The 9,248-nt window shown below is 39.4% G+C and overlaps 1 protein-coding gene across 24 annotated transcripts in view; it reads left to right on the top strand.

Moving 5' to 3' along the window:
* LOC127482730 (monoacylglycerol lipase ABHD2) overlaps positions 1 to 9,248 on the top strand; it is a 709,665-nt gene that overhangs the window by 392,340 nt on the left and 308,077 nt on the right. The window lies entirely within an intron of this gene.

Raw genomic sequence — 9,248 nt, 5'->3', positions numbered from 1 at the left:
CACAGCAACAGAAGTGGATCTATGCAGTTTCTGCCAGCCAAAAACAGCCAATGAACAGTCCTCTAGATTTTCTGATTTTTTTAAAAGTAGTGCCTGAGGCAAACCCATTTACAACCCCTAAATACCTTCTGTCCTAAAAAGGCTTAAATTTTACTTTTTGCATATAGATAGATAGATAGATAGATAGATAGATAGATAATGGATATTATATATATGAAGTATAAGTGCTCTTTGTCTTTTGGGGAATTAATGTCAGATATGGGCAGCTTTTTTCTATATTAAGGTATGCTATGGCAAATGTGTTGTTGTGAAAGAAACAAGTAAGAACTGGTTTTATCCAGTTTGTGCCATCCAAAACCAGCCAACGAACAGTCCTCTAGAATTCCAGTTTTTTAAAAAGAAATACGTGAGGTAAACCCATTTTCAGTAACTGTGAATTAACTTCTGTGATAAAAAAGTCTTAAATTTATTTTTCGCACATACTTATATCAGAAGTGGAGGTATTCTTTGCCTATTTGAGAAAGTTTCAGATGTGGAAAACTTTTTTCTATATTAAGGTACACCATATCAAATATACTGTTGTTGATGAAGGAGATATAAGAAGTAAATTTAAAAAATGAGAATCCATGAGGGAAATGACACAAACCTGAAAGAATAAGGGAACAAGTGTGAAACCAAAAATATAAATAAAATGAGGACTCTAAATGGTTACTGAAAGCAGTCCAGAATTTTTTTAAAAGAGCTGATAAATTACATGAATTCCTAAATCAAGCAAAAAATTAAGAATGTTACTCAGTAAATTTATAAAAATATCCAAAACAAAATCTAACACACAAAATAAAAAGAAAATAGATGCAGACTAGTATGGGAAAATCACTTCCTAGCAACAGTACTGGTTTTATCCAGCTTGTGCTGGCAAAAACTAGCCAATGAACAGTCCTCTAGCATTCCAGTTCATTTAAAAGAATTAATTGAGGCAAACCCATTTTCAATAACTGAATTTCTTCTGAACAAAAAAGGCCTAAACTTACTTTTCCCAAATATGCATATCCGAAGTGGAGATGTTCTCTGTTTTGGGAATAAATGTTCGATGTGGTCAACGTTTTTCTGCATTAAGGTAGACTGTGGCAGCTTTGTTTTGTTAATGAAAGAAAACTAAATAAATAAATTTATAAAACTGTATTCCACGACAGAAATGTCATACAGCCAAAAAATAAGGAAGCCTGCATGAATACAAAATATAAATAAAATGAGTACTCTAAATGGTGACTAGTCCCAATCAGTGAATTTTTAGTAAAAAAGACTGGGTATTCAATTACATATATTATTTCATTGAGCGTAAATCCAAAAATGTAACTCAGCAAATTTATAAAGATATCGAAAATATAAAGTAACACACACACTCACACACATGCAGACACACACACACACACACACACACACAAAAGAATTGTATACTCATATGGGAGAATCGGTTCCTAGCAATAGAACTGGTATTATTCAGTTTGTGCCAGCAAAAGCCAGGCAATGAACAGTCCTCTAGCATTCCAGATTTCTTTTAAAAGAATTAACTGAGGAAAACCCGTTTTTAATAACTTTGAATTCCTTCTGAACTAAGAAGGCTTATATTTACTTTTCGCAAATGTATACATTAGAAGTAGAGGTATTCTCTGTCTTTTTTGGGAATAAAAATTGTAGGCTAGTGTCGCTCCCCCATTCGCTGAGGAACGACACAGGATCCTGTGCTGTTCTTTTGTCTGCTCGGCCCTTCCCGGGTTAGCTGCCGGTCCTTCCCGGGTTGGCTGCCGACCCCTCCACCTCCGTGGAGGGGCGGCACCCCCTGCCACTTTCCCCAGTTCCGTGGAGGAGTGGCACACCGACGGCCGGCTCTCTCGGGGGCTGCTCAGGTGTTCCTTCAGATGTTCCTGGTGCACGTTGTCTCTCTCCTCCTTTATAGTCCTCTTCCACCAATCCCAACTCTGCTACCCACACGCCGAGCACGCTGCTCTCCTCCAATCAGGAGCAGGATCAGCTCCTGCAGTTTATCAGTCAAATTGGCGAGAGGCAGCTGCGTAGAAGTTTACTCCTCCCCAGTGCCATATTGTGGGAGAGCAGATGCATAGAATAAGTCTTAATTCCAGTAAGTTAGTCTAGTTTCAGTTGCTCCCCACAGTTCATCCTTTCTTTTTATTCTTTGGCGTTGATACGTGCCTGCCTTCGGTGCCCCGCGGCACACGCACTGCTCTGCTTGCTGGAGTTGCCCGCAGGTGCTTACAAGCCCTACCAATCAGGCAAACCGAATCCGGGTCCTCTCTTCGCCATGTTGTGAGGAGGTTTTTAGGCGCTGATGTGTGCCTGTGTTCGGTGCCCTGCAGCACATGCTCTGCTCTGCCTGCCCACAGGTGCTTACCGCCTTACTAATCAGGAAGACGGAATCCGAGCCTTCTCATTGCCATATTGTGGGGAGACTTATTTATGTTGATTCGTGCCTATCTTCGGTGACCTGCGGCGCATACTCTGCCTGCAGGTGCTTATCGCCTTACCGAATCCAAGGCAGACCAAATCCAAGCCCTCTCATTGCCATGTTGTGGGGAGGCCTTATTTTTCTCTGTTTCTCTATCTCCGGGCATTCCTATTTCTCTTATTTTACTTCTATCTGCCAGCATTCCTATTTGTCTCATTTTACTTCTATACTTCTGTTTCTCTTATCCCCGCGGCTTCCTGGCGCCCGCCCCGCGGCGGCTTCCTGGCTCTGCGCAGCTTCAGCCTGCACTTCTCTCATCTGTGCAGCTTCCCGGATTCGCGCGCACTCGGCGGTCTCTGCGCCTTTCGCGCCCGCACCACGGCCTCCGCGCCAGCCCCGCGTTCCCCTCTCTACTCGCGCCCTGTGTGCTCTCTCTGCTCGTGCCCCACGCGCTCTCTCTGTGCTCGGCGGCTTCCGCGAATCACGGCCTAGCTCACTTTTCTGCTACCAATTCAGTTTTCAGTCTAAGTTACACGGGCTAACCTGACAAATTCCAACCTAGCTTACGTCTCCGCTTTTCGGTTTGGCTTCCCGTCTTTTGCTCCCCGGGCTGACTTGACGAATTCCAACCTAGCTTACGTCTCCGCTTTTCGGTTTGGCTTCCCGTCTTTTGCTCCCCGGGCTGACTTGACGAATTCCAGCCTAGCTTACGTCTCCACTTCGGCCTACCCCCGCGGCTTCATTTTCCATAGCTTATATCTTTCTCTACCCGGTACTTTTCCTAAGTTTCTTCCAACAATATTTCTCTCATTTCTCCTGGCTTCTCCCCCAGTCTGTATCTGAGTCTGTTTTTTCTAGCTTTCACTTTCACTTTTAATCTTAGATTTCTCCTAGCTTCTTCCCGCAGTCCGTATCCAAGTTTGTTTTTTCTAGCTTTCACTTTCGCTTTCAATCCTAACTTCTTCCGGCACTTTTTCCGTCTGGCTTTTCCCTAAGCTCTTCCCTAGTCTCTCTCTCCGGTATTTTCCCGCTTTTCCCCTCCTAGTTTTCATATCCTAGTCACGGCACCATTATCCCTCCTAGGCTTCATATCTGAGTCACGGCACCATTATGACGCTCCCCCTCTTCATGGAGGAACGACACTGGACCCTGTGCTGTTCTTTTGTCTGCTCGGCCCTTCCCGGGTTTGCTGCTGGTCCTTCCCGGGTTGGCTGCCGACCCCTCCACCTCCGTGGAGGGGTGGCACCCCCTGCCACTTTCCCTGCTTCCGTGGAGGTGTGGCACACCGATGGCCGGCTCTCTCGGGGGCTGCTCAGGTGTTCCTTCAGATGTTCCTGGTGCATGTTGTCTCTCTCCTCCTTTATAGTCCTCTTCCATCAATCCCAACTCTGCTACCCACACGCCGAGCACGCTGCTCTCCCCCAATCAGGAGCAGGATCAGCTCCTGCAGCTTATCAGTGAAACTGATGGGCAGCTGCATAGTTGTTTGCTCCTCTCAGCGCCATAACTGTGGGAGAGCAGATGCATAGAATAAGTCTTAATTCCAGTAACTTGGTCTAGTCTCAGTTGCTCCCCACAGGCTAGAATGGGAAAATCTGTTCCTGGCATCAGAAGTGGTTTTATCCAGTTTGTACCAGAAAAACACCAGCCCATGTACAGTCCTCTAGCGCCCCTTTTCTTTTAAAGGAAGTAAGTGAGGGAAACCCATTTTTAATACTGAAAATTTCTTCTGAATTAAAATGATTTAAATCTACTTTTTCCATATATATTTACACACACACACACACATCAGACGTGGAGGTATTCTGTGCCATATTGAGAATAAAATCACAGATGTGGGTGGTTCTTTTCTATATTAAGGTATACTGCAGCAACTGTGTTGTTGAGCAAGAGAGAATTAAAGAATTAAATTTAAAAAACTGGAATCCACGGGGGAAATGGCATATAGCTGAAAACATAGGGGATCCACTGGATGCAAAAATATAAATAAAGTGAGGACTCTAAATGGTGACTAGAAGCAGTTAAGAATTTTTTATAAAAGACTGTATATTCAAATACATTAATTCCTCCATCAAGCAAAAAACAAAAAATATACCTTGATAAATTGATAAAAACATACAAAATAAAATGTAACACACACACAAAATTGGAGACTTGTATTGAAACTTGGTTCCTAGCAACAGAACTGGTTTTATCCAGTTTGTGTGGGCAAAAACCAGCTGATACAAAGTCCTCTAGCATTTCTGTTTTTTCTTAAAATAAGTGCTTAAGGCAACCACATTTTCAATAACTGTGAATTCATTCTGAACTGAAAAGGCTTAAATTTATTTTTCACATATATATATTATATATATATATATGAGAGAAGTCAACGTGTTATCTGTCTCTTTGGGGAATAAATGTCAGATGTTGTCAGCATTTTTCTGCTTCAAGATGTACAATAGTAAAAGTGCTTTGTGGATTAACGAAAGCTAAATACATAAATTTAAAACACTGGAAACCATGAGGTAATTGTCATATACCAAAAAAAAAATGGAGCCAGCATGGAGACCAAATACAAATAAAATGAAGACTCTAAATAGTGACTAGAAGCAGTGAAGTAATTTAAAACAGAACAAAAACACCAGATATTCAATTACATGAATTCTTCTACCAAGCATAAACCAAAAATGTAACTCGGTAAATTTATAAATATATCAAAAATAGGCTGGTGCTGTGGCTCAATAGGTTAATCCTCCGCCTGTGGCGCTGGGGTGCCAGATTCTGTCCCAGTTGCTCCTCTTCCAGTGCAGCTCTCTGCTATGGCCCAGGAAGGCAGTGGAGGATGGCCCAAGTGCTTGGGCCCTGCACCCATGTGGGAGACCAGGAGAAGCACCTGGCTCCTGGCTTCAGATCAGCGCGGTGCACCGGCCGCAGTGTGCCAGCTGCAGCAGCCATTGAGGGGTGAACCAACGGAAAGGAAAACCTTTCTCTCTGTCTCTGTCCACTCTGCCTGTCCAAAAAAAAATATATATATATATCAAAAATAAAATGTAACACAGAAAATAAATTAAAAACCCCAAATGTGGAATAATATGGGAAAAGCAGTTTCTGTCAAGAGAACTGGTTTTATCCTGCTTTGTGCCACAAAATCCAGGTAGTGACCAGTTCTCTTGCATTCCTGTTTTTTTAAAAGGCAGTATCTAAGGCAAATTCATTTACAGTAACTGTGAATTCCTTCTAAACTAGGAAGGCTTAAGTTTTGTTTTCCCAAATATATATATATATATATATATATATATATATCACAATATATCATAATATGTAGTATATCATACCAGTACATTGAATCATAAGCATGATATAATTATTCCAATGGATGCAAAAAACCATTCAATGAAATTCAACACCCATTCCTGTTTCATAAAAAAAGAAACATAGTTCAATATAATAAAGGTTATATATGACAACTCTCAGTCACTGTCCTATTGAACGAGGGAAAATCAAATGCATTTCCTCTAAGATCTGGAACCACACTAGGATATATATTTATTGTTGCTGCTCTTATTCAATACAGTATTGGAATTTTTAGCCAGAGCCTTTAGGAAAGAGAAAGAAAGAGTACAAATAGAAAGGAGAAGCTCAAGCTATTCCTTCTCAGATGATATGCTTCTGTATGATGAGAAACCTAAAGACTCCTCAAAAACACATTAGAACTGACAAATTCTGTAAAGTCACAGGATACAATCAACACACAAAACAAGTTACATTTTTATACACCAATAATTAACTCCTTGTGGAAAGAATGATAAAAACAATCCCATTCAGGAGAACTACCAAAAAATGCCTGGGAGCAAATTAAACCTGGTAAGTGAACGGCCTCTGCAATGCACATTACAAAAAACCAAAGAAAGAAATTGAAAAAGACACAGAAAATGCAAAGACTGCTCATATTCATGGATTGTAAAAAGTAATTTAAAACTTTCCATATTACCCAAAGTAATTTACAGGGTCAGTGCTTCCTCATGAAAATATTTATGACATTTTTCACAATTGTGTTAAAAACAATACTAAAATTCACGTCTAAGCACAATAGATTCAGCAAAGGCAGAACAAACTTGAACAAAAAGAACAAAGCTGGAGGAATCACAATACAAGATTTCAAGGTATACTCCAGGACTATTGTAAACAACACAGCATAGTGCTAGCATAAAAACAGACACAAAGATGAATAGCATAGGATAGAACAGGAGATTCCAGAAACTAATCCATGTATCTACTAATAATTGAACTTTGACAAAAGTGCTCAAAGCACGTATACTCTTTCTTCAATAAATGGTGCTGGGGAAACTGAATCCCCTTACACAGAGGATTAAGATTGACCCCTACTTTTTATCCTATACAGAAATCCACTTTAAATGGATTATGTATCTAAATGTAAGGCCTGAAGCTATTCAACTACTACAACAAATAACAGGGGACATAGGTCAAACCAGTAAGAAAGACTATTGGCTATATAAACATGTATATATTTATTATATATATTATAGTTATTGCCAAATAAATAAATGAATGAATAACAAATGCTGGTGAGGATGCAGAGGAAAGAGAAGAAATGCAAGTTAGTGTAGCCAATAGGAAAAAGAGTTGAGTTCCTCCAAAAAAAATCTTTCTTACTATAGAAGGAATTCACTGTTATTGAAAATTGGTTTGCTTCAGGTAGCTCTTTTAAGCGAACATTAATGCTACAGGACTTTTTACTGGCACGTTTTTGCTGGCACATACTTGATAAAAAAAATTCTGTTGCTAGGAACTGATTTTCCCAAACTAGTTCACAATTCTAGTTTTTTTTCCATGTATGTTACATTTTATTTTGTATATATTTATAAATTTACCAAATTACCTTTTTGGTTTTATGCTTGATAGAGGAATTCATGTAATTGAATATTCAGATTTTTTGTTAACTTTTTAGTCACCATTTTGACTCCTAATTTTATGTATATTTTTGGCTTCTCGCTGACTCTGTTATTTTTTGCACTGTGTACCAATACACTCGTGGATTCCTGTTTTTTAAATGTATGTATTTAGTTTTCATTCACCAACAACTACATTTTTGCCATAGTACAACTTAATATAGAAAAAAAGTGACTCCATCTGGCATTTATTCCCAAAAAAGAAAGAAAATACCTCAATTTCTGTTCTGTACATTTGGGAAAAGTAAAATTTAAGCCTTTTTTAGTACTGAATGAATTCACAGTTATTGAAAATTTATTTTTCTCTGGAAGGTCTTTCAAATACACACCAATGCTAGAGGACTGGTCATTGGCTGGTTTTGCTGGCACAAACTGGATAAAACCAGTGTTGTTGTTAGGAACTGAATAGTCCAAACTAGTGCACAATTCAGTTCAGTTTTGTGTTTGTGTGTGTTATTTTATCTTGGATATTTTTATAAATTAACCAAGCTACTTTTTTGGTTTTATGCTTGATGTAGGAATTCATATAATTGAATATTCTGTGTTTTTTTTAATTTGTAGGCCAATTCTAGTCAGCATTTTGAGTCCTAATTTTATTTATAATAAGTTATACCTGGAGGGGGCCGCCCTCTCACCTGTCACGCGCCACACGTTCATGGGGAACCTGGCGCTAAACCATTCGTAGACGACCTGCTTCCGGGTCGGGGTTTCATACGTAGCAGAGCAGCTCCCTTGCTGCGATCTATTGAAAGTCAGCCCTCGACACAAGGGTTTGTAAACAAAAAAAAAAGGAAAAAAATAATAAGTTATAGCTGGAACACAGTTTTTTTGTGTTTCTTTTTTTATGAGATTAAGGCAAGGTGTTAGGAGATGGAACACCAATGTGGTTGCTTGAAGCTTGGGGATTGTGTTGGGCCTATGAAAGGAGACTTGAGCAGTCAATGATAATGCTTGTTAGATTCTAACTCTGTTCATTTTCCTGAAGACATTAACTTGGTTGTTCAAAAACAACTCTTAGATTGTGAATAAGTTAACTATAAAACAGTAAATATGCTTACTGGCACTCTAATTTGATCACCAGACATGAGAAAGTATTATAAAACCTGATTTTCATGAGGGGCTCATGCATCTAGTGAAGAACAGCAAAAACTGAAAATAACAAGACAGGGAGAAAGAAAAGATGGAAAAGCAAAATAAAAATTAAAAACTCATCCACTAAATTGTGCTAAAAAATTTGTCTCAAAATATGTAAATGTCATTGGAACATTTATAAATGAATGCAAGATGAAATATACAAAAAACTCTTCCAGATAATGTAATATAAGGATAATTGGGATTTTCCAATAGATTAATGAAGATGTCATATTTACTAAAATGCTCCACAATAAAGAAAAATAAAATTAGAAATAAAATGAACAGATCAATTACAGATCTTTGAAATAAGAAGCATAGCCACAAAACTTCAAAACTCAATAAAGAAGGTAATTTTCAGTTCTCAGATTAAAGAAAATTGTATCTTAGAAGAGCTCATGAGAGGCTTGCACTTGTTTGCATTCCAGCTGCTCCACTTCCCATGCAGCTCCCTGCTGATGCTCCTGGGAAAGCAGCAGAAGTTCCTGGGCCCCTGAACTCATGTGAGAGACCAAAAAGAAGCTCCAGGCTGCTGGCTTCAGCCTGGCCCAGCCCTCCTGTTGTGGCCATTTGAGGAGTGAACCAGTGAATGGAATATGCTTGTTTTCTCCCTCCCTCCCTCCCTCCTTCCTTCCTTCCCTCTCTCTCTCTCTGCAGCTCTCCAGTTCCCTCTCTCTCTGTAACTCTACCCTTCCAATATA

This window comes from Oryctolagus cuniculus, chromosome 12 (assembly GCF_964237555.1).
Source record: "Oryctolagus cuniculus chromosome 12, mOryCun1.1, whole genome shotgun sequence".
Classification (NCBI taxonomy): domain Eukaryota; kingdom Metazoa; phylum Chordata; class Mammalia; order Lagomorpha; family Leporidae; genus Oryctolagus; species Oryctolagus cuniculus.
Note: the sequence above shows the minus strand (reverse complement) of the source record. Positions and strands in the feature narration are given on the sequence as shown.